The following is a 27,769-nucleotide window of genomic DNA, read 5'->3' on the forward strand; positions in this document are numbered from 1 at the left end:
TTTTTCTGCAACTATGTCATTTTGTCTATAAATGCACCCTTTAAAATAATTTCTGCTGGTTGGAGGTTCCAGTTTAGGATACCAACGACAACACAGGAAGATCCTGAACTCTCCTCCTCCCACAGACCCACACTGAGTCTACAGCTATATATGGAACAATTTTCTCTTAAAAAAACCTAAAGTCTGGCTGAGTGATGACTACACATCCAGTAAACGAGGAGAAAACCATATCAAAACAGATCGGAGAGTCTGGGACACAAATTCGCCATAAACTCCACCCCCAGTGTGAGTGACCTACAACCAGAAGGGAATTCAAAACCTAGAGCTGGGCCGGCCCTGTGGCTTGGTGGTTAAGTGCGTGCGCTGCAGTGCTGGTGGCCTGGGTTCGGATCCTGGGTGCGCATCGAGGCACCACTTCTCCGTCCATCCTGAGGCCGAATCCCACATACAGCAACTAGAAGGATGTGCAGCTATGACATGCAACTATCTACTGGGGCTTTGGGGGGAAAAAAATAAAATAAATAAAATCTTAAAAAAAAAAAAAAAAAAAAAGCTTTTTAAAAAAAAAAAACAAAAAAAACCCTAGAGCTTCTCGCTGAGGAGCAAAGGTTCAAACCCCACGTTTGGAACCCCAACTTTTAAGATATGCACCTGAGAGACATCCCCCAAAACATCTAATTTTAAAAACCAATGGAGTCCCAAGACCCACAAGAGGTCGAGATCTGGGAGACACCTCTTAAAGGGCCAGTGTACTCAGACTCACCCGCCCCAGGGCCCAGCTCAGAGGCAGCCAATCAAGCCCAGACTTAAAGTGAAGAAGCCTCACCTGTTTATATTAAAACTTCAGCCTGAGGGGAGGGCATCTAATTTAACACACCCATCTAGAAGCCCACCAGAACACTCTCCAGGGAGGGAGACTGGTGGGTGCCATCTTTGCATTCTTCCTTTGCCATGCTCCCGAGCACCATTATCTCCTGGAAGGAAGTCCTTACACAGGTTTGGTGCCCTGATTTTTGTGGCTGCTGCCCAGAGGATGCCTCTTGATTGCCTGGGACTGGAGGCCAGGGGAGCTTGTGTTCCTGGTCACATGAGACTGTAATAACCAGTGTCACCAAGAAAGCTCACCCCCATCTGGCCCTCGATTTTTGTGAGTGCTGCCAGGGGACACCTCTGTATCATCTGACTCTGGTGGCAAGTGGGGCTTATGTTCATGGGTCCCACAGGATTGTAACCAATGAAGAAAGAGTTCTTAAACAGCTACCATCCCCAGGGCAAGGCAAGAAGCAATAGATCCAGGAGCTTGGTCTTTTTGTGAAGGAGGCCTTTTTAGCTAATCACCATGACTGTGGCCTGAGAGGCAGGCTTCTAATTAAACACACATCTAGAGGCTGATTGTAGTCTTTTCCAGAGACCTTGGAGGGCAAGTGCTATCTTTGCACTCACCCTCTGCCATGCTCCAGAGCGTCTCCTGGAGGGGAGCTTTGTCGTCTAGTGGCCAGTTTTTGCAGTTGTTGCCCAGGGGATGCCTCTTGATTGTCTGGCTCTAGTGGCCAGAGAGGCTTGCATTCCTGAGCCCCACAGGACTGTGGCAATTTGAGGGACAGTTCTTGGCAGGCTACCACCCTCAGGGCACTGCACAGACAGCAGACTGAGGCACACCACCCCTCAGTCTTTCTGTGAAGGAGGCCACTTTGCTTGTCCTGAAACTTCAAACTGAGGGGCAGGGTTCAGATCTGGCACACATTTAGTGGCCCATGGAGTTGCTCTAAAGGAATGTAGGCTGTGGATGCCATCATGGGACTACCCCTCTGCCTTGCTCCAGCTCACCAGCATCTCCCAGAAAAGAGTTTATACATTTGTCTGGAGCCTGACTTTTGCAACTGCCAAGCAGGGGACACCTCCAGATCACCTGGCTCTGGTGGCCAGCGCGGTGTACACTTTCAGTGCCTCAGGACTGTATATATCCTGTATACTTTTAAAAAACATTTCCTGAGGGTCTGGCTTCCAGGAAGTAAGCCTGAATGAAGGTGCTGAAATCCTCCTCTTTGGGACACTGAGAGGTCTCAGCACATCCTCAACTACTGGGAGCTATTAAAAAATATATTAGGGGCCGGCCCGGTGGTGTAGTGGCTAAGTTCGTGTGCTCTGCTTCAGCGTCCTGGGGTTCGCTGGTTTGGATCCCAGGCACAGACCTATGGACTGCCTGTCAAGCCATGCTTTGGCAACAGCCCATATACAAAATAGAGGAAGACTGGCACAGATGTTAGTTCAGGGACAACCTCCCTCAAGCAAAAAGAGGAAGATTGGCAGAAGTTAGCTCAGGGCCAATTTTCTTCACCAAAAAAATATATATATATATATTTATATATATATGGCTGATTGGACAAGGACAGAAGTTTGAGAGATGACCAAGTACTGGGGCAGGGCTGAACGAAAAGGTTCATCTCCTACACGAGGCCACTCCTCCAAGACTGGGAGAGGTGGTTGTTTCATCTATTGTGTAGAAACCAACAAAGAGAGCCAAGCAAAATAAAGAAAGGAATATGTTCCAAATGAAAGAATAAGATAAAACTTCAGGAAAAAATCTTTAATGAAATGGAGATAAGTAATTTACCTGATAAAGAGTTCAAAGTAATGATCATAAAGATGTTCACCAAACAGGGGAGAAGACTGGATGAACACAATGAGAACTTCAACAAAGAGATGGAAAACATAAGAAAATACCAAATAGAAGTCAGACAGTTGAAGAATACAATAACTGAACTGAAAAATACACTACAGGGGTTCAACAGCAGACAAGGTGAAGCAGAAGAAAGGATCGGTGAACTCGAAGACAAGGCAGAGGAACTCAACCAATCAGAGCAGCAAAAAGAAAAAGTGCGGAAACAAGTGAAAATACCTTAAGGGAATTCTATGGGACAACATCAAACGGACTAACATTCCAATCATAAGGCTCCCAGAAGGAGAAGAGAGAGAGAAAGGGGAAGAAATCTTATTTGAAGAAGTAATGGCTGAAACTTCCCTAACCTGGGGAAGGAAACAGACACCTAGATCCAGGAAGCCCAGAGAATCCAAAAAACATGAATCCAAAGAGACTCAAGCCAAGACACATCATAATTAAAATGTCAAAAGTTAAAGACAAGGAGAGAATCTTAAAAGCAGCAAGATAAAAACAACTTGTTACATACAAGGGAATCCTCATGAGACCATCAGCAGATTTTTTAGCACAAACCTTGCAGGCCAGAAAGGAGTGGAAAAATATATTCAAAGTGCTAAAAGAAAAAAACTTTCAACTCTACCTGGCAAAGTTATTCACAACTGCAGGAGAGATAAAGGGTTTTTCAGATAAGCAAAAGCTAAAGGAGCTCATCACTACTAAACCTGTCTTACAAGAAATGTTAAAGGGACTTTAAGCTGAAAAGGGTGCTAATTATTAATAAGAACACATATGAAAGAATACATCTCACTGGAAAAGTAAATATATAGTAAACATAGGGGATTAGTTACTTATAAAGATAGTATAAAGGTTAAAAGACAAAAGTATTAGAAATAACTATGATTACAACAATTAGTTAAGGGATACATAAGAAAAAAATGTAAAATGTGACATCAAAACTATAAAATGTGGAGGGGAGAGTAAAAATGTTGAGCTTTAAAATAGGATCAAACTTATTATCAACTTAAAATAGACTGCTACAGATATAAGTTGTTATATGTAAGACTCATGGTAACCACAAAGCAAAAACCTATAGTAAATAAACAAAAGACAAAGAGAAAGGAATATATGCATACAACTAAAGAAAGTCATCAAACAAAGGAAGAGAGCAAGAGAAAAAGAAAGGAACAAGAGAAGACTACAAAAACAGCTAGAAAACACTTAAAAAAATGACAACAAGCACATACCTATCAATAATAACATTAAATGTAAATGAACTAAATTCTCCAATCAAAAGACACACAGAGGCTGAAAGGATAAAAAAACACGACCCGTCTATGTGCTGCCTACAAGAGGCACACTTCAGGTGTAAGGAGACAAATAGACTGAAAGTGAAGGGATGGAAAAAGATATTCCATGTACATGGAAACCAAAAGAAAGCTATAAATATAAATATATAAATAAATATTTATAAATTAAATATATAAAAATAAATATATATAAATATAAAAAGCTATATTAACAGACCCAAAGGGAGAAATAGACAACAACACAATAATAGTAGAAGACTTTAATAACCCACTTACATCAATGGATAGATCATCCAGACAGAAAATCAATAAGAAAACAGTGGCCTTAAATGACATGCTAGACCAGAGGGACTTAATAAATATTTACAGAACATTCCATCTAAAAGCAACAGAATATACATTCTGCACATGGAACATTTCCCAAGATAGATCTTATGTTAGGCCACTAAACAAGTCTTAATAAATTTAAGAGGACTGACTCATATCAAGTATCTTTTCCAACCACAGTGGTATGAAACTAAAAATTAATTATCCAATAACACTGAAAAATTCACAAATATGTGGAGATTAAACAACATGCTACTGAACCAATGGGTCAAAGAAAATATCAAAAGAGAAATCCAAAAATATCTTGAGACAAACCAAAATGGAAATGTAGGGACTGGCCCAGTGGCACAGTGGTTAAATTCGCGCACTCTGCTTCGGTGGCCTGGGGTTAGCAGGTTCAGATCCCAGATGTGGACCTACGCACCGCTCATCAAGCCATGCTGTGGCAGCATCCCACATATAAAATAGAGGAGGATGGGCACGGATGTTAGCTCAGGGCCAATCTTCCTTAGCAAAAAGACGAAAGACTGGCAATAGACGTTAGCTCAGGGCCAATCTTCCTCATCAAAAAAAAAAAAAAAGGAAATATAACATATCAAAACATAGGATGCAGCAAAAGCAGTTCTAAGAGGGGAGTTCCAAGTGATAAATGCTTACCTCGAGAAACAAGAAAAGTCTCAAATAAACAACCTAACTTTACAACTCAAGGAACCAGAAAAAAAAGAACATATGAAGCCCAAAGTTGGTAGAAGGAATAAAATAAAGATGAAAGCAGAAATAAATAAAATAGAGATTACAAAGACAATCAAAAAGATCAATGAAATTAAAAGCTGGTTCTTTGAAAAGATAAACAAAACTGAGAAACCTTTAGCTAGACTCACCAAGAAAAGGAGAGAAAGAACTCAAATAAAAAAATCATGAATGAAAGAGATGTTACAACCGATGCACAGAAACACAAAGGATCTTAAGAGACTATTATGAACAATTACACGTCAACAAACCAGACAATATAGAAAAATGGATAAATTCCTAGAAACATACAACTTACCAAGACTGAATCATGATGAAATAGAAAATCTCAACAGACTGATTACTAGTAAGGAGACTGAATCACAGTAATCAAAAACTTTCCAACAAACAAAAGTCCAGGACCAGATGGCTTCACTGGTGAATTCTACCAAACATTCAAAGAATAATTAATGCCACTCCTTCTAAAATTCTTCCAAAAAACAGAAGAGGGGAGATTTCTTCCAAACACATTTTATGAGGCCAGCATTACCCTAATACTAAAATCAGACAAGGATGCCACCAAAATGAAAATTATAGGCCAGTATCCCTGATGAACCATTCTTGCATCCCTGGAATAAATCCCACTTGATCATGGTGTATGATCCTTTTAACGTAGTGTTAAAGTTTGGTTTCCTAATATTTGTTGAGAATTTTTTGCACCTATGTTCAACATTTGCAAATCAATGTGATACAACACATATTAACAAAATGAAGGATAAAAATCATATGATCATTTCAATAGATGCAGAAAAAGCATTTGACAAAATTCAACATCCATTTATGATAAAAACTCTCAACAAAGCAGTTACAGAGGGAATGTACCTCAACATAATAAAGGCCATATATGACAAGCCAACAGCTAACATCACACTCAATGGTGAAAAGCTGCAAGCTTTTCCTCTAAGATCAGGAACATGACAAGGATGTCCACTCTCACTATTTTTATTAAACATAGTATTGGAAGTCCTAGACAGAGCAATTAGGCAAGAAAAAGAAATAAAAGGCATCCATATTGGAAAGGAAGAAGTAAAACCGTCACTATTTGCAAATGACATAATACTATATATAGCAACCCTAAAGACTCCACCAAAAAACTGTTAGAATTAATAAATGAATTAAGTAAAGCCACAGGATACAAAAGCAATACACAAAAATCTGTTGCATTTCTTTACATTAATAATGAACTATCAGAAAGAGAAATTAAGAAAACAATCCCACTTACAATTGCATCAAAAAGAATAAAATACCTAGGAATAAATGTAACCAAGGAGTGAAAGAGCTGTATATCGAAAACTACAAGACATTAATGAAAGAAATCAAGGAAGACACAAACAGAAATATATTTCATGTTCATGAGTTGGAAGGATTAATACTGATAAAATGTCCATACTACCCAAAGCAATATATGAATTCAAAGCAATCCCTATAAAAATTCCAATGGTATTTTTCACAGAAATAGAACAAACAATCCTAAAATTTGTATGGAACCATAAAAGACCCTGCATAGCCAAAGTAATCCTGAGAAAGAAGAACAAAGCTGGGAGCATCACGCTCCCTGACTTCAAACTATATTACAAAGCTATAATAATCAAAATAGTATGGTATTGGCATAAAAACAGACACATAGATCAATGGAACAGAATAGAGAGCTTAGAAACAAACCCATACATATATGGTCAATTAATTTATGACAAAGCAGCCAAGAATACACACTGAGGAAAGGACGGTCTCTTCAATAAATATTGCTCGGAAAACTGAGCAGCCACATGCAAAAGAATGAAATGACCACTATATTACACCACACACAAAAATTAACTCAAAATGGATTAAGACATGAATGTAAGACCTGAAACCACAAAACTCTTAGAAGAAAACATAGGTGGCAAGCTCCTCAACGTAGGTCTTGGAGATGATTAAAATAAACAAGTGGGACTACATCAAACTAAAAAGCTTCTGCACAGCATAGGAAATCATCAACAAGATGAAAAGGCAACATACTGAATGGGAGAAAATAATTGTGAATCATATATCTGATAAGCAGCTAATATCCAAAATATATAAAGAACTCATACAACTCAAAAAACCAAATAATCTGATTAAAAAATGGGCAGGGAATCTGAATAGACATTTTTCCAAAGAAGACATACAGATGGCCAACAGGTATATGAAAAGATGCTCAACATCCTTAATCATCAGGGAAATGCAAATCAACAACTGCAATGAGATATTACCTCACACCTAATAAAATGGCCATTATCAAAAAGACAAGAAATAACAAGTGTTGGCGAGAATGTGGAGAAAGGGGAACCCTTGGTGCACTGTTTGTGGGAATGTAAACTGGTACAACCATTATGGAACACAGGATAGAGGTTCCTCAAAAAATTAAAAATAGAACCACCACATGATCTAGCAATTCCACTTCTGGGTATTTATCTAAAGAAAATGAAAACACTAATTCAAAAAGATATCTCCACTACTATGTTCACTGCAGTGTTATTTACAATAGTTAAGATATGGAAACAACCTAAGCGTCCATTGATGGATGAATGGATTAAAAAAATAACAACAATGGGATATTCAGCCACAAAAAAAATTAAAAAAAAGAATGAAATCTTACCATTGCAACAACATGGATGGACCTCAAGGGCATTATGATAAATGGAATAAGACACATAAAGTAAGACAAACATCATATGATCTCATTTACATGTGGAATCTAAAACAAATAAAAACAAGCTCATAGATACAGAGAACAGATTGGTGCTTGCAAGAGGCAGGGTCTTGGGGCTGAGAGTAATGGGTGAACTGCTTTTTGGGGTTTTTTTTAGTTTAAATAAATTGAATAAAAATTTAAGAACAAATGTCAATGTCATAAAACACAAAGGAGCAGAGGAATTGTTCCAGATTAAAGGAGACTAAAGAGGCATGCCAACTAAATGCAATGCTGAACTTTAATTGAATCCTGGAAGGAAAAATTTTCCTCTAAAGCACATTAATGGGACAATTGGCAAAACTGGAATATAGACTATAGATAATTAGATAATAACATCGTATCAGTGTTAAAATTTTCTGAGTTTGATACCTATACTGGGTTGTTATCTAAGAAAACGTTCTTATTCTTAGGAAGTACAAACTGAAATATTTGGGGGTAAAGGGATATAATATGAGCAACTTAATTTTGAACTAAATGAGAAAAATAAAATAATTTCTGCTATACAGAGATATATAGCTTTCTTTCCAGCTGAGTTTGCCACAGAATAGTTTTAAAAAGGCCACAAATCCTATTACAATAAAAATATCAGAGTAAAATTTTGGTAGCCTAATCCAAGCAAAACTCCATTGCAGTTGAAAATGCGGACAGGTTACTGGCATTCTTGGTGGCAGAATTTATTCTTACATAATAAAGCACAGCTTAAACAGATCCAATTTTTTAAAAAAGCTTAAAGTGATATAACTTAGCTTATGCTTATTCTCACCAGAATTAATCCACAAAACAGTTTAACCTTAAAATTCAACCATAGAATGATTTAATCTATCAATTACATGCAAATAACTCCCCAATCCACATTTTTTTCATTCCACTGTCTATGTGGGTATTTTCCAATTAGCTCTCACTCTAATGTCTAATAGATTTACCAGCAATATCCTATATAACTCTACTCTCAAAGAAAAACAACAACAAAACACACAGACATTTCCTTTCTCAATTGTTACTTAACACCTTCTTTTCTCCAGTTCCCCCGTATTCAGTTTTGGATTCTGCTTAATTTTGTTCCTCTTGGTGCATTCCACTTGAATCCTTTATTTAGCCCTCTTAACTCTTCCCCACGTATTCTTCCAGTGTCTTTATTTTCCCTGCCACCATACTAGTCTAGGTCTTTAGCTGTTTTTCTTTTAACAATAAAGGAGAATTCATTTACTCATTTATTCATTCAGTAATTTTATTTTCTGCCATGTTCCACACATGATTTATGGTAACTATGAATTTATATACTGTGTGTTACAACCTATACAAAGACTGGAAATACACAGATGAACAACACAATAGTCCTTAAGGAACTTATAATGGTTCCTAAATTACTGAAATGTCTAACTAGCAGGTTTCCCTGCGTCCAACCTCTCCCCATTTTAATCTCTCTTAAATATAGTAAATATAGTTCCTAAAATACTTTCTGTTGAATGTTATTAGCATCACCCACTTAATCCCAACAGTGTCTATCATATTAAATCCAAAGTAGGTTATGTAACCAAAAACCTCCACAAGTACCATTATGGACAAAGTGTGAGAAAATGCAATATAAAACATCATTTTTGATGATTAAGAATTTAAAAAACTTCATAGGGTTGGAGAAACCTTGGATTGTATATAGTTTTCAAATTTTACATACACTAGAGACAAGGATAGAGAAATTCTACAACAGAGAAGAAATTCCAGAAGGAATTCAGAAGATAATCCAAATTAGTATAAAGAGACAGAGATGATTTAAAGATGATGTCAAAAGAGTAATTTTGAAAAAGATCAAACTTGTAGTCCGGTTTTATTTTTGTTTTTCGTCTTTCAAACAATGAAAACCTACTACTGTTAATTACTATTTCATTTGTTATGTGGGACTTAACACATAGAAGAAAAGATTTGGAGAGTTTACTAAAACTGGTAATATCAAAATTCTCTGGAGCAAATAGGAACAAAATGACTCAAGCGTGTAGTAATGGCATTCTAGTCCAGCAAGGCTGAGTTCACCATGAAGATTTCTGGTTTTGGATATATCATGTCATTTATGGCTAATAATTGGCTTCCAAAACAATAATCAGTGGTGTAGGAGAAGACCTTAACTTCGCTTGATTATCAAGGCAAGAATATCATGTGGCACATATGTTAAACATCAGATTATTTGATATGCTTTGTAAAGATTTAAATGTCAAGAATAAAAGTTTTTTGTTCCATGTTGAGATTCATTGGTTGTTAAAAAAAATATGTTTGGCTGGATTTATGAAATGAAGGACAAAGTTGCTCTATTTTTAGAGCATTAGAAAAAAGATCAACTGCATAAACTTTTAAAAATTATAATTTTTAAATTCAGCCATAAAAAGGAATCAAGTACTGATACATGCTACAACATGGATGAACCCTGAAAACACTACACTAAGTGAAAGAAGCCAGACACAAAAGGCCACACGCTGTGTGATTCCATTTCTAAGAAATATCTAGAATAGGCAAATTTCAGAAATAGAGAAAGATAAGTGGTTGCCAAGGACTGGGGGGGAGGGGAGTATGAGGTTGCCTAAAGGGTTTCCTTTCGGGGTGATGGAAATGTTTTGGAAGTAGAAAGAGGTGGTGGTTACACAACATTGTGAATATAGTAAATATCACTAACAGTAAATTTTAAGCTATGTATTTTACAACAATAAAAAATTTCAATTTTTAATACAGCTTGGCTTATTTGGCAGACATATCTGAATACCTGACTTGAAACTTTAAATGACAAACATCATCATCCCTATTCATTAGGCTTATCATGAGCTGAAGAAGTTAAGTTCTCAAAGCAAAGTTACTGAAAATGGTTTCAAGTTTAGAGGGAACCTCAAATATTACCTAGTCTGTTGAATGAACTAAGGTGACAATTTCCTAGTATTGTTGTTGAAGATCCTGCCTTAAAGCTTACGAGGACCACTCTCACACATTTCAATCTTTCCAAGAAGATATCCAAAAGGAATCTTTGAACTAAAGTTTGATTTAGATGTCAAAGGCATTCCAGGAACCCACTTTGGAGAAATTTTGGTAAAAATCTCTGTTTACTCCCAATTAAGTGAGCAGACCTTGTGTACCATCATCCCATTTACATAAGCATGCATTTATGAAGCCGGTTTTTTCTAACCTTTGGCTATGAAAACAAAGCAATGCTACAGACAATGCTGTAAATAACCTGGATGGTACTTTGATCTTTCACATCCTGGACAGAAAACCTTGTAGCAAATAAGGATTCAACATTCACTTTGATATCATGTGATCCAGGGGAAATAAAGGTGTAATTCAAGATATGCAAAATCAAGTTACTTTTGGAGGTTCAAGGTGGAGTTTGGTGTTTCAATCTCACTAATCATTCTCTTTCCTTCTTAAGCTTTGGTTGAAAAAGAATATTTACACAAGGAACTGATAGCATGGAGCTATCTAATTCCTTCTATGAGGTGCAAGTAAAGTGGTGAAGAGAACATGGGACAGAGACAGCTCATCAAACATTTCATCTGCTCACCTACATTTCTCCGCCTCCTCTGCAGTTAGCTTAGGACCATGAACTGAGCACAAGTGATGTATTTCATTTCTCAGCTGATGTAGTTAAGAATCAGTGTATCACCTCTATCCTTTTCTTCCTTTGTGGCACCTTGGAAGCCATCTGTTTCACTGGTGAGGTTAGAACATGGCAGTGCCTGTCAATGTGGGTTCTGGAGGAACTATGTGGAGCAGGGGCCTCGAATGATTTGTGCTGTACGTACACAGTCATGCGCTGCATAATGACGTTTCAGTCAGTGACAAACCGCCTATATGACAGTGGTCCCATAAGATTAGTACCATATAGCCTAGATGTGTAGTAGGCTATACCATCTAGGTTTGTGTAAGTACACTCTATGATGTTGGCATAATGATGAAATTGTCTATCAACACATTTCTCAGAACGTATCCCTGTCATTAAGCGACGCGTGACTGCAATGCGAATGAAAATAAATTCTTGTGGTTAGACCACTGATATTTCAGGTGTACTTTGTTATGGCAGCATAGCCTTGCCCATCCTGATTAATACAGAAAGTTAGACTTTTCCTTCTAGCACTTCTGAGAGAACGGAAGATCCCTTTTATTTATGTTGATAAAAATGTGGGGAGAGGAAAAGGGATCCTTCTCTATAATTACAAAAGCTTCCATTCACTCATTTTTAGACTAGTATTTAACTTATTTCAAAATTCCAAACTATCTTAACCAAGAATATAAGATATTTACTTATGTTTATCAAAAGGGAGCATGGGCTAAAAAAAGGTTGAGAAGCACCAGGTTAGAATATACAGCCATGCTCTCTTCCACTTAACTTTTACTTTTTAGGAAAAAAACCTAGTCAAACTCTAATAAGTTTTGTACACATGATCCTATAATATGCCTGTCTGTTCTTCTACTTTGGGCCACAGCAATTACTCAGGAATTTATACTCAATTACTTTGCATTTACTGATTGTTTTAAAAAATGTTTCTCAATGTCTGGTTATATCTTCCCCCCTCAACTAGACTGAAGATCCTGGTTTGTCCAAACTCACTCACCCTTTGAGGTAGAATCCTGAAAGATAAGACAGAGTCAAATGGGAATCCCTCTAATATTTTAATACCCCATAAAATTTTTTAAATTTAAAATCATAAAGTATTTCAAATAAAGTATAGAAAATAGGTACATACGTATCACTACCCATATTTAAAATGTACTAACTTTTTGGCATATTTGCTTCAGAATTCTTTGACTTTTAAACAGCTTATACAATAGTGCTGTAGGATTAAAACCAGTTTATCCATTTCTCTACTGGAAGATAATAAGTTATTATAAAATTTCATTATTGCTGCTATGAAAATCCTGATTTGTGACTGCTGTGTCCTTGTGTGAGTTTTTTCTATGGTATGTACCTAAAAGTAGGAGTACCTGGTCATAAAAGATGCACATCTTCAACTTTATTGAGTATTTCCAAATTGCTCCCCCAAACTGTTATATCAATTTATATTTCCAACAGCAATGCTATAGCTTCTCCACATCTTTGTTAAAACTTATGATTTAAATTTTAGCTAATCCTATGGGTATGAAAAAGTATCTTGTTTTATTTTACATTTTTTGATTGGTGATGAGACTATCTTTTCATATTATTTATTTGAGTTTACTCTAATACAATGGCTATCAAATTTTAGCATGCATCAGAATCACCTAGAAAGCTTGTTAAAGACTGCAGGACCCACTTTCTGATTCAGTAGGTCTGGAATGAGGGCCTGAGAATCTGGATTTCTAAGAAGTTCCCAGTGATGCTGACACTGCTACTCAGAGGATCACATCTGAAGAACCACTGCTCAAGGAACTGTCCATTTAAAAATGGGGATATTTATCATGCAGTCCCATAAACTAATCCTCTACTCATTATAAGTGCTGCTAATATCTTCTCCTAGTTGTAGCCAGTCTTTTCATTTTGTTTTTAAAAGTCTTGTAACGCAGATTTTAATTTCCAGGCAGTCAAATATACCAATCTTTTCGTTTATAATCTGTGCCTTTTGTGTCTTACTTTGAAATGCTTCCCTATCTCAATGTCATAAAGATATCCTATGTTTTCTTTTTAAAGTTTTTTTTTCACATTTAAGTCTTTAGGTCTTTAATTCCCCTGGAATTTATTTTTCTATAAGATATAAAGTAGGGATCTAATTAAAAAGTTTCCACAAGGTTAGCTACTTGTCCCAGTATAATTTATTGAATAATTTACCAATTCCCTTCTAATTTTTCACGTCACATCTATTACGGGATTCTTGTTTATTACAGGTTAAAAAAATTTCATTTTGGGGGCTGGCCCGGTGGCACAGCGGTTAAGTTCACACGTTCCGCTTGGGCAGCCCAGGGTTCACGGGTTTGTATCCCAGGCACACACCAACGCATCGCTTGTCAAGCCATGCTGTGGCGGTGTCCCATATAAAGTAGAGGAAGATGGGCACGGATGTTAGCCCAGGGCCAATCATCCTCAGCAAAAAGAGGAAGATTGGCATTGGATGTCAGCTCAGGGCTAATCTTCCTCATCAAAAAAAAAAAAAAATCTCATTTTTCCTTTCAGTATTTAAAAACATCTTTCTCTGAGTTAGAATTTAATAAGAAAAAAGTCAACAATTTATCCTTGAGAGGGTCATATACCATATAGCAAAATGTATGATTCACTGAACCTTCTTGAATTTGTGTTATAGAGACTTTTCATATATCACCCAATAACTGATTAGTATAGAAGCTTTTATAAATCTGAGGTCAGCAGGCAGATCTCCTATTGATAAATTAATACCTAATAAGGATATAGGACCTATATTATATATTATCGATGAATGAAGCAGCTGCTATTTGAGTTTGATTGACTGACTCTTCAAATCTAATCTATCTACAGCAGTAGGATATAGCGGTAAGGTCTAGGATATAGAATCAGAAGGCCTAGATCTGAGCTCCAGATTTGCCACTCATTTGCTTTGTGATATCAGGCAAGCCGTTCAAGTTGAGTATTAATTTTCAGATCTGTAAAACAGTGATAAAATGCTCATAAAATTTTTGTGAGGATTAAAAGCAATTTATAAAATATATTTATGATAGGTATTATTACATAAATATCATTCTGAAATTTATAATTGCCAAAAATCAGATTTTGGCAGAAATTTTATAATTCAAATTTTATCACTAAATATAGGATCTTTTATATGAAAAAAGCAAGGTATCTTAAGAAATTTAGGAAATATTTTAATTGAAAAAGTAAGGAATCTTTATCTTAAGAAATTCAGGAAATACTTAGCCTGGTGACTTCTGCTAACTTTGGCGGTACACTGTGAGAGCAAGGCTCCTAGATTTTACCTGTGAGCATTAGACTTGGCCATAAGGTACTGAAGATAATGCTCCAGTGGCACTGACCTTCCTCAGGGTGAGTGCAGAAAAGGGCAGATACTACTCCCTTCCGGGCCATCACGATGAAATCAAAGTTAGAAAATATTTCTGACAATTGTGCTACCAGAGAGAAAGGAATCAATCTAAGTAGAATAGGTCAGAAATAAAAGCTTTTCCCAGGTTGGACTTGGAACAAAATGTGTAACTTTCCACTTACCTTCTGTCTTAAAAAAATACCTGAAACAATATTCTATATTTCAAAGAGGTAATTTTTAATGTATCTGCTTGTCTGCTCAGGACATCTGCCTCTGAACTGTCAATACACACCAGATGGAATGCAGAGAACCACGTAGAATTTTGAATGTCTTATTACTAGAACTTGAAGACCTTCAAGCAGATGGTAAGGAAATATGTTCCTACTATTTATTGGCATAGAATACAGGTATAAGGTGGTCTGAGTAATGAGATGTGCTCCTGTTTTTAGGGGCCATCTTGAATCGGGTTTACTCTACAATTTCTCAAAGGTTAATAAAAAAGGATTTCTCCTGTTTGAAATAAATTTCTCTGCAGTGACATGTTTTTCCTGTTATGAGACTTCCCTTTCAGGTATTATTCAGGTTTTTTTCACAAGGTTACAAAACTGGGGAAGGGCTGATGCTTATAAAGACCATAACAATTAAAGACTTAATTAAGGAGCTTTGATGCAAATCCTTGATGGTGAAATTGCATCTGAGGATCATTACCGTTATTTCCAGAAAAAGCAGAAACTCTCCTGTTGAAATGTATAAACACCTTTCAAAGAACTGGCCAGGCTGATAATGACTGAATTCTGACGGAAGATGACCAATCAGGGTATCATGTCCATAATTAGTTCTTTAAACTTTACTTTTCAAACTGGTACCAGAAAAAGGCTTTTTGAAAAGTTTTAATTTATATTTGTATTTAGAACAGTCAGCTTAAAATCCAGAAACATAAATTCTCCAGTTTGACAGTTTCCTCAGTTAAGTTACCATGTATAGAGAGAAAATATATATACTGATACAACAATCATACTTGAATTTGTCTGCCCTTGATTTTGTAAAATACAAAAGCAAAACAAAAAACAAAACGTGAAAAAAATTCTAATTTTTTTCCTGTCAGGTGACACTGATCTAGCAGTATAGTTACTAAAAGACCTCTTTCTTCACTGCATCACAGAAGGACCAAAAGGGGAAAAGCAGACCCTTATTACACAGCCTTTAATTTATGGAAACAATCAACACACCTGATCCTATATTCTCTCAGGACCCAGCAGTTGTGAAAGCTGTCCTTCCAAAGGATGGAATAAGGAAGATAGAAAAAAGGTGAAGGTATGAGGACTCTATTTTTCAATGCTTGTTGCTTAGAATTCTTAATTTTTCAGCAATTTTCAGTTTCCTAAGTTGCTATGAGAACATTGGTGGGGGTATGTGTGATTTTCTTTTGAGAGCTATCTACTATAAACAATCTCAGAGGAAATTGTTTTTCTATTTTTAGTTCTAGAAAATCTAAATCAAATGGGGAGAGTAATTTTTATTGTACTTGTATTATTGTGAGGATTTACTCTATCTATAAACCTACTGAGTTAGATGTAAAATGAAAATGGTTTAATTTTCTGTTCAAAATGTTCTGCTCTGAGATAAGGAATGTGATCTGAGTTCATTTGAAAAACATCAGTTACTAGGGGACAGCTAAGGAAAGTGAAGCAAGGCTGACAAGCAAACTTCAGCAAACCCCAAAATGTGTGTCTCACTTTCTTCTTACTAATTCTGCTGAGTGACCTAGAGAATTCATGACCATCTGAAAACAAACTAATAAAAAACCCCTTTCAATTTGCCTGAACTACAATCAAGCCTAAAGAAATTCTAACATCAAGAGGCCTGAGGGGCTGCAATGTAAGCACTGGAAAATTCACACTCCAAGGCAGATATGTAAGATATTTCTGAGCAGATTCTGCATATATTAGGAAGGTAATGTGCATAAAACCGGGAATAGATTAAATTATGAAAGAAAAAGTTAGAGAGATTGCCAAGGACATTAATTGTATCTCAACAGAGGTCATTTTTATGAATGTGCTCTAAAATATATTCTTTGATTTTTTTTTTACGGCTTAATAAAAGGAAGGTGAATCTCTGAAACTCAAATAATGAATAACATGGTAGCAAGCATCAAGGCTACAAAAGTGCCCAAATGTCTAAAGACCAAATGAAATGCTGAGACAGAGCATGTTGCTAAAATACTCATGTAGCAGGTAGTAGGGTTCAAATAGGCAGAGGGTACATAATCTGATAGACTTGACTCCCTTTGAAATAGGATTCAAATGACAGCCATCTCTAGGGAGCACTCTCGAGTTAATTTATATAGTTGAATTCTACAAAAAGTGACCATCATGGGATGATCATGTAATAGTTCTCTGGATCACTCAGGTGGGGCAAAGGTTATCATTAATGTTTCTATATGCTGTTTGAAAAGACCCTAGGGTTCTATCAGCGGTGGGGGCACTAGCAAAAAGGATAAGGTATAGATCTTTCTAGTCACTGTGTTTTTTACTTTTTCTAGCATAGAAAGAAAGGATGGTCCCTGAGAGCCCAGCTACTATTATGTTTCCAAAAAACTAGATTTCTAATTGATTCTTCAAGATTACAAAGCTACAGCCTCAACAAAAGTGTAGGCCATGGAGAGAAAAAGTTACTTCTTTAATTCCTGTCTCTGCTCCTAGTAATTGTTGCTTCTTTCTTCCTTAGTTTACTTTTCTGTAAGTTTGAAATGACTTAAAATGTGAAGATAGAAAAACTAGAATGCTAACAGAACTCATTTGTTTTGTACCTGAGCACATTTTTCTGTTTTATGTCATTCTTTGAATATATTAATAAAAATTGAATTAATTTCAGGTAATGGTGAGAGACTGCCATCATATTCTTTCCTATTCCTCTTTGTGACAATAAAATGAATTTGAAAGCTAGCTGACAATGGTTGGGGCATTCTTTATGATTATGAAAGAGAAAAGTTGCCAGAACTCATGAGTTGAACCTTACTGGCAATTTAGTCCACTTGAGTCCCTAACAGGAGAAAAAAACCAAAAAACGTTATAACTACATTGTCCTCCCATATTAAGAGAGGATAAAATAACTTATGTACTTAATGTAAAAAAAAAAAAATAATAAAAAATGAAAGGCTCAAAATCCTCTAAACAGCATGGCCTTATACAGATTATTTCTTTTTGTGATACTCAAAAAAACAAAACAAAATCAGCTATCTAAATCAGGCCCTTTTGTCAAGATTTTTTTCCACCAAGTAAATTCTACATAAAAATGCTCTTTCTTTTGAAAGTTACCCAATTCTTCTCCACTGAGTGACTGAAAGGAAAAAGTCCAATTCTAAGATATGCCTAAACTAACAGTAACCCCAGTGCCACGTCACAAGATAAACCCTATCTTCTATTCTAACAATGAGCCTTTTTCAAGCCACAATGCATTTTAATTAGACATTCCAAACAAAATTTTTAGTTTCAATCAAGTCTGGGTCAGTAAGTTGACCTTGATCATCATTTAGCATTCATTACAGCAAGGATTTGAGGTGAGAAAGCATGCTTTCTCCCATAAATGAGGAAAGGGAGGAAGGAAGTCTTTTCAAATTGGATATACCTTGTACATGCCCCTCAATGACATACTATGTATCACTGAAGAGCAGGAGAGGAGATGTGCCTTTTGTTAAGAATTATTCCTTGACCAAGTTACTCGAATTTATATCTAGGAGTGTGTCATCTATCTTAGAAAGTCCCACTTAATAATATTAGTCTGATTCTCAGGAAGCAGGTATCCTATACCCTAATATCACACATATCTTTTAGTTCTCATCCAATCACTTCAGCACTAGGCACGTTAAAAGAATTGGCCTCTAACTGAAAACACTAACCATGGGATAGACTTGAAAAGTTTAAAAATTAAATGAGATCATTCATTCATTCATCCAGCATTGAGTGCCTACTATGCTTTAGGCATGATCTTACATTTTAGTACCAGGGAGACAGATACTAAACAAAATTTAAAAGTAAAACATATGTTACATGATGATGATAAATGCTAGGAAGAAAAAGTGTTGGGAGGGGGTACAATTTAAACTAGAATGGTCAGGGAAGGTTTCACTGGGAAGTAAGAAGATAAAATGTTTTGCACAGTAGCTACCAATAAGAAATATTCTCAAAAGAGTTATATCCTACTGTTGCTTTCTTTAGACTGGCTGTTGCAATGGCCAGCCAGGGCAAGAACTGACAGTAAAGAGAGTCTGTGTTACTAAGAGACAAAAATAGAGGCTGTCTTCTCACTATCTGTCCTCATACATACTATTATGGCTCCCCTAACCCTGTAAAGAATGGCTCTCGGAAGAACCTTGCCCGAAAAGAATCTAACACAGAGGTCAGAAACTCAAATGCCAGGCAGGTAATACAAATGATTAAAGTAGACTATAGGTAGGAAAAATATCTATGTTGAGGAGCTAAACACATGGCAGGGACTCAGAAGATTGGAGAGCACATGTCAGGTTTGAAAGGGATAACTGTCACCTAGGTCCAACCAACAGTTATGTGGAAGTAAGGACTCAATGTCCTTAGTTTTCAAGAGAAACTAGACAGCTAATTTGTTCTGTGAACTCTCCCAATTTTGAAATTTCAATTTTGAAACATGGCAACCAATTTGAAATTTTAAAAATGTCAGTATGGGCCAAACAAAACACCTCTTTGGAACTCCTGTGGGTCTCCAGTTTAGCTCTTCTGGTCTACAGGGTCATGGGCTGATTCCTTCCGGGGCCATAAAAGCACGGGATGCTTGATTTGCTGGACCAGGTCTGCTTGTTATTACCATGCAGTCCATATCTGAGCAATCATATGTTTTAGAATCTAGGATCTCTGGAACGTACAGTACTTAAGATTCAGAGCAAGCCATATGAATAAGATGTCATAAGCCAAAATGAAATGATACTAGAAAGGTTACACCCAGGAAAATATTCTCTATTGCAGTGTTCCAGATACGGCCCTGGTGAGAATCCAGGTACTGTTGAACTTCCACATAGATATCCATGATAAATAAACAGACTTCCTACAGACAGACTGCTTGCCCTGCTTTCCCCTTGCGTGTTTCTAACCAACTTATTAGTATGCTGAATAGGATTTTTCAAATGGGCAGTTAGTGCTTCTGTTGTGATTCTCTATTCCAGTGGGGAGTGGAATGTGGGGGGAGTGAGCAGTCTCCAAAGGGTTACTTAATCAGTAGTCACAACCTAAGATACGCTGACTACAGATTGAACACAATTTCACCCTTTCAAGTTTTATACTGTATTCCCTTACAAGAAGACGCTACCAAGAGTTCTCTCCTGGAGGGAAGTTGCCTCACTACTAAATAATCTGAATGATGGCATCTGTCACCTAGGTTTCTCTAGTCCTCCAGAAGGAATAGGCATTCTGGCAACCTCATAGCACTTAGAACTTCTCTCTCCCAATGGTAATCGTAGAAAGCTCTCCTTTGGTCAACTCTCATGAATAAACCCTATCCCAGTAGAGCTGATGTAGGTCAGAAAGCCTATAGACTCATCTGTGACAAGGAACTCACTAGGCATGTTCAATTTTTGTCCAGGTGAGTTTACTTGGCCTTCTAGGTACAAAGCACAGCATGCTCTCTAAAGCAGGTGCTTTATTAGGCTATGCTAAGTCACCAAAAAAGGCTAATACTACATTTTTTAAACCTAGAAGAAACATTTTAAAACCTTAGAAGTAGCTGGTAATAGATAAGAGTGCTCTCTTAGAACACTGGTCAGTTAGACAGCCCCAGATGTAAGGCAGTATACATTTCCTGGGAGGTTTAATATAGACCTATAATACTCAGCCTCCCTTATTCCTGGTTTTAAGCCTTTTATCTCTCCAGCTGATGGGAAAAAAGTAAACAAAGACTGTCTACTCTTACCTCCATAATCTTATTATGACTGCTGTTGAATTGCCTAGCCCATGAGACAGAAATATGTTCTTTCTTGCTTTCAGTTGATTTCCTGACAAGCTGAATGTTATTTGTTTTAATATTTACATTAGCCTTTCCTAACGGGAACCAAAATATATGGTCTTTTCCTCCCCTTTTTTAACTGTTATTAGTTCTAGTAACTCCAAAGCAGAATTAATCAATTTAAGGGACCTGAACATTAGAACTGGTGGGAATACTGCTTCCTGGTGGTATACACACTTAAAACACAGTAATATAAAAAGGAAGTTCTCAAGATCTGATAGTTCTGAATAGTAACATGTGTGAAATAATTTCTGTCTCTATTCTAGAAGATTGTCCTATAGATTTTACCAATCAATTTCCCAAATAGTGTGACCCAGAATACCAGTTTCATGAGAAGTTTTATGAGGGGAAAAAGGTTTCAAACACACTGAATACTTGTTAAGATTCATGAAATATAGCAGCATATTAACAACAGCTCTTAAGACACCTCTTAATCCAGAGTTCATAAAACATATTTGACTTCTGGAACCTTTTTGCATAACATATTGACATCCTATGGAATTACTCTTCCAAGGATCATATTTTGGGAAACATGAACTATTACTTCCCACCCTCCTGTGGTTGACTTACCACACCAGGCCTTCCTCTTCTGCACCAAACATTCAGGATTATTTCTCTCACATTTTAGGCCTTGCTATAGCTGTCAGGCAGTCCAATTTAACTGAACGAAGGTAAGTGAACTAGGTAATACGGACTGAGCAGCTTTCAAACTCTGCGATCTAGCTAATCCTCTGGTGCTAGATATATCGAGGGTAAGATTTGCCTTGACTAGTAAATTGGTTATGAAACATATAATTGGATCAGCTTTATAAATGTATAATAACATTATAGATCTAAAATTGTTACAACTCATGAGAAATTTAGTTTAAGACGTTGGTTATTATTAAAATTAAGTTAAAAAATCAACTGTTTCTACCGCAAAAGCATTAAAACATTAATAAAAAACTTTATTCACAATTATGCTACTACAAATATTTTCATTTGTCTTTACCAATAAGCAAGCAAAATGCTACGCTTTAAAAACAGCATAGATACAAATTTTATATTTTTCACTTCTAGTATATTTCATAGTGCCATAGTCTTTACAATTGTAATCAATTTAAATAACTAAAATCATTTTAGTTATTTTGTTTTAGCGAGCATATTATGAGTTTTTTAAATGGCATTCAAACAAACTGCAAAAAAACAGGCATTTAGAATTACTGACTACTAAAATTCAGTACGATGAGGCCAGCTTTTAATTTCTTTCTTTTCACATTTATTTTCAAGGTGGAAAATTACTTTCAGGAACATTTTCTTGATTAGAAGAAGAAGAAGAGTAGAATTTCAAAAAATTCATATATAAGGTCATATTTCAGACACTTTTAAAGAAATGATATAGTATATCATAGCTTTTAAAAGCCTGGGCTCTAGAGTCAGACTATCTGGACTGGAAGCCTAATTCTACCAATTAGCAAGTTTTATGACTTTGGGTAAGTTACTTAACCTGTCTTAGCCTGTTTTTTCATCTGTAAAATGAGGATGATAACAGATTAACCTCATAGGCAAATTACGAGGACTGAATGATAAAATATGTAAAACACTTGTCTGGCACATGGTAATAAATACTCACTAAATGCTAATAATGAATAACAACAGATACAAAAAGCTCTCTGTTTAGGGGATATAATGTGCATATTCTACATTCTTTCTGATAATTACTGCTTGTGAATAATCATTCAGCAAATACTGAGTGTCTTCCATGTGCTAGACACTGTGCTAAGCACTGGGGATACAAAGCCCATAAGACACAGTCCTTACTTCCAAAAGCTTATTTTTGGAGAAGAAAACAAATTAATCTGGTGATTAGCATACTATATGGTAAAAGCTTTAATAAGGGTAAAGAGCTTTTTACAGGGTACACGAGAGCAGGGGACGTTAAGATGAGAAGGTATGACAGATAGGTTGAACTTGTGTATACACATATATATTGATAACCACCTTCTTTGTCTTCCTCTGGTGTAGAGGCTAGAAAACAACACACTCTATGTCCTAGCTTCCACTGCAGCTAGGAGTACCCAAGTGACATGACTCTGGAGGGCAAAGTTTCTGAAGTAGGTTTTCAGAATGAAAGTAGGTGTCCTGAAAATAAAGACAGAGCTTCCCTAAAATAAAGCCCTTTTGCGTTTCCTCCCTTCTTCCTGCCTTAGCATTTGGACAAGGCATGGAAGTGCAGCAGCCATAATGATGTGACAGGACAAAAGATGACACACCAAAAAAGAAAGAGCACAAGACTGGTGGCATTGCTGAGTTACTGTGCCACTCTTGAATGCCTAACTTTGGACTTCTTAGATGACACAAACTCTTATTTCTTTAACCCACCAATAGTTGAGGTTTTCTGTTATCTGCAGCTGAATGCATTCCTAGTAGATAAATGAAGCTTTCTGAAAGTGTTTCTGAGTTGAGTACAAAAGAAGGAGTAGGAGTTATCCAAGTGAAGAAATCTGAGAAGGGCACAGCTGGCAGAGGAACCAGCATCTACAAAGGCCTGGAGGGGGAGGGGGCATGGAGTGTTGATACAGGCATCTGTTCTACAATATGTACCTTCTGGCTTCTTAAATGGCTTTAGCCAGGTGATTCCCAACCTCCACCATCCTCCACTCCCTGTATTTGAAGGATTCAATCCTCTCCCCTCAGTGATTCCATATGGTGAGCATTCATTCTTAAATGGTAAGTTCTGTGATGATGAGCATAAAAAATGTGATCCTTGACTAATATTAAGACTTTTAGAAACAAAAATTTATGGCAATTAGATCAATTAGATCCACATTATCAGTCTACACATCTAACACCTTTAACTGAAGCTGCCATGTTGTGCTTACTATGTGCTAGGTACTGTATTTACACTAATTATCTCATTTAATATTCACAGCAACTCAGTGGGTTAGGTACTATTATTATCTCCTTTTTTACAGAACTAAATTAGGTTAAAATTATCAAAATGACAATGATGGCAATAATGGCAGAGGCAAAGAATCAAACTCTGGTCTGTCTCATCTTTCAGCCTCAGCTCTGAGCCATTCTGCTATACTGCTAATTGGTTTCCCTTAGTTTCTGGCCTGTTTGTTCCACTTTACTTGATTAAATCCTTCCTGAATGCAATAAAGTTTTAGTTCCCCATCTGTATTCCGGGGATGTGAGTTGGGGTGGTTCAAGCTGGTTATCTTTTAACAGGAAAGTACGGAAGGAAGAGGCATACCTAAGCTGAGTAGAATAGGGGAAAGGGGGAGAATGTCAGCAAAAGAAAAAATGTTCTTTCCCTCTAAAGGAATGAGACAAGTTTTTATTCTTACTGGCAACTGTGAAATAATTCCAAAAACTAAATTTAAATATTTTAACAAGTGTATGGTCTCTAAAATACCTAAACTGAAGGTGGCAACACTTCTTTATATTTTAACTTGCAATGTTTAATTACTGATTCATTAGTTTATACTCATTCATACATTTAACAAATATTTATTGATCATCCTCATGTGCCTCTGGGCAGATTCCAATGAATATGTTCCTAGACTCAAGAAGCCAAGAACAAATAAAAATGTTAATTATAATTATCACAGAGGTGACTACATAATACAAATAAGGTAAGCACAGGATATTATGGGACAGAAGAAGATCAAACACAGACCTGAGAAATCATATAGATGACTTTCCAGAAGGGGTGATATCTAAGACGAATCTTTAAATATAAGCAGGTATAGCAAAAAACAAACAACAATAAAAGGGATAGTCTAGACCAGAGTTTCTCAACTTCAACACTATTGACAACTTTGGGTAGATGAGTTTGTTATGGGGTAATGTCCTGCATCTTGTAGGATGTTTAAATAGCATCCTCGTCCTCTATCCACTTGATGCTGGTAACATATGCTGAGTGTGGAAACCAAAAATGCCTCCAGATAATGTCAAATGTCCCCTGGGGGCAAAACTGCCTCCGGTTGAGAACCAATGTTCTAGACCTGCACTATCCAAAATGGTTTCCACTAGCCACATGTGGCTATCTAACTTGAAATTAATTAAAATTAAATAAAATTAAAAGTTCAGTTCCTCAGTCACACTAGCCACATTTCAAGTGCTCAATAGCTACATGTGGCTAGTGGGTACCACACTGAAGAGTGCATATGCAGAACACTGCTACCACCACAGAATGTTCTAATGGACAATGCTGTTCTAGACTGAGAGAGTATGTATTCTCTTCTCTCACCCCACAACTGTTCATTACAGCTTGATGATAGCCTGTGGAGGGAGTGGAGAAAGATGAGGTTAAACAAGAAAAGTAAGACCTGAGTATGAAGGCTCTTCAATGCCTTAAAATAGAATAATGGGGAGCCAGTGAAAGGTTTTAAGCAAGGGTGTAAAATAAACAGGTTTATATTTTATAAAGATGACTGTGATGGTGTTGTGGAGAATGGAATGAAAGTGGACAGACTAGAAGCAGAAAAACAGTTGCAGCATTTCCAACAAGTATGGTGATCTGGATTAATGCAGTAGCAGTAGGGATGGACAAAAATGGAGCAATTGAGGAGGCAGAACTGATAGGACTTGGTAATTGACTAGATGTGAGGTAGGTTGAGGAAGAGGATGAAGTCAAGAATGATTACAGGTTTTTAGGTTGGATGAGTGAATGCATTCATTAAGATAGAATGGTAGAAAGAATTATGGCCCTCCAAGATGTTTGTGTCCTAATCCTCTAATCCCCAGAACCTGTGAATCTGTTACCTTATATGGCAAAAGAGAGTGCGAAGATGTGATTAAATTAAGGACCTTGAGATGGGGAGATTATCCAGGATTATCTAGTAGGCCAGATGTAATCACAAGTGTCCTGATAATAGAAAGGCTGAAGGAGATATGACTCCAAAAAAAGAGAAGTGTCAGGGTGATTTGGTGTAAGAAAGACTCAAGTAGTCACTGCTGGCTTTGAAGGTGCAGCCACTAAAAGCTAGAAAAGCCAGAGAAAGAGATTCTCTCCTAGAGCCTCCAAAAAGAAACACAGCCCTGCTGAAGCTTTCATTTTATCCTAATGAGACCTGTGTCAGACTGCTGACGTACAGAACTATAAGATAATAAATTTGTGTTGTTTTAAGCCACTAAGTTTACGGTAATTTGTTATAGCAGCAATAAGAAACTAATACAGATAGAATTTACAATTTAGAATTTGGGGTCTGATACAATGAGATTGGTTCTGGAAAAGCTGAGTTTGAAGTGCCTATGGGACATCCTGGTAAAATTAGTCAATTCATAAACAGTTGGATATATGGGTCTGGAGCTTGAGTTGGGGATGTATAATTAGGGGTCATATACTGAAATTAATTGAAACCATCAAAGTAAATGAGATCACCATGGGCAAACACAGACAGAATGCAGAGACCTTAGGTAGAGGAACAGAAGCCCTTGAAGGAAACTGGTAAGGAACAGCCTAAGATGTAACAGAAAACCCAGGATAGTGTGGCATCTAAGGGAGTAAAAGAATGAGAATGTACTAAACAAGGGGAGAAGGGGTTGATCAATACAATTAATTGAAAAAGGGTTGTCAAGCTAGGGACTGAGACTGTCTATTATACTTAGCAATAAGAGGTCATGGTGCCCTTGATAAATACAAGTTTCAGAGGAGTGATTATTAGGAGAAGACTTGTTACTGGGGTTGAAGATTGAATGGAAGGTAAGGCATGAGACTGAGTTAAATCAACACTTTGACTAAACTTTGACTTTCTTCTTTCAAAAGAAAGAAGGAAGACAGGGTGGTAGCTAGAGAAGGGTTGTGGGTTTTAAGAAGGATTTTTTTTTTATAGAGGAGAAAAAATTAAGCATTTAACTATTAATGGGAAAAGGCCAGTAGAAAATAACAGAATTAAAAAAACAAGAGAAAAGAGAATAAATGAGGTGAATTCTGAGATAAGAAGAGATGAGATCCAGAGCCTATAAAGAGAGAGATCAACCTTCAGACAGGCAGAAAGATATTTCTTCTGTTAGGAGAAAAGAGAAGGAAGACAAGAATGGTACAGAAGTGAGAAACTACTGAGTTGGGGATAAGAAGTGGTGTTAATTTTGTGGAATACACTGTATCTTCCTATTTTCTCAGAGAAGTAGGAGGTGAGAACCTCTGCAGATAGTGGGAGAAGAAGAAGTGGGTTTAGAAGCTTTAGTTAAAGAAATTTTAAACAGTTTTGGTAGAGAATAGTGGAAAATAACTCACCAAGAAACAAAGAAGGTTGAAAGGGCCTATACATTTTACTGAATCCTTAAAAAAGCTATTAATGAACCTTTGCATGTGGCCACATTAGAGTACCTAATACTAAGCAACTCTCCCAGCTTCACCAATTAAACACTCAAACAAAATACATGCAATAACTCTTTTCAGAAATTGGACAACAGAGAGCACAGAACTCTTATATCTTAGAGAAAAGAAACAAATGAGATGGTTCCATCTGAAGGCAACTTCTGAACTATGGTACAGGGTGGGGGAACTCAAGCAGAGCATGGCAGTATTGATGAGCTAAAGAGACAGAGTTCAGTGTTTGAGAAGGCAAAGTAACAAAAGGAAGGAAGATAAAGAAATATCTTCAAAATCCACGCAAATCCCGATGTACATTTGAAATCTATCGCTGAATATTAAACTGTGTGTGGACAGAGGAAAACTCCATGAGGCCAGACAAAGAACAACCAGGGAACTATAACTGGCTTTGATACATTCAGGTTCTAATCAGACAGAATTAAGAGATCTCAGCAAACACCCAAGGAATGCAGTATGGACACCAGAGAGGTAATATTTTAGTAAAAAGCTAAACTAACTCTAGAGAAATGCCATTCTAGACTTGCCCCAACAAAGACTAAATACAGCCTCAAAAAAATCAAACTAATCTACAAGTAATTTAGCTGCTGGCCAAAGAAAACTTTAATACTCTTTCAAGGAAGAGAACAAAATCTAGACATAGTAAGTTAAGTAAGCTTAAGT

At 36.6% G+C, this 27,769-nt stretch overlaps 1 protein-coding gene across 3 annotated transcripts in view; it reads right to left on the minus strand.

The window, feature by feature from the left end:
• RFX7 (regulatory factor X7) overlaps nucleotides 1-27,769 on the minus strand; it is a 130,375-nt gene that overhangs the window by 43,310 nt on the left and 59,296 nt on the right. The gene's annotated exons all lie outside the window — the stretch shown is intronic.

The sequence above is a fragment of the Ceratotherium simum genome, chromosome 3 (genome assembly GCF_057802395.1).
Source record: "Ceratotherium simum simum isolate JZ-2026a chromosome 3, ASM5780239v1, whole genome shotgun sequence".
Lineage (NCBI taxonomy): Eukaryota > Metazoa > Chordata > Mammalia > Perissodactyla > Rhinocerotidae > Ceratotherium > Ceratotherium simum.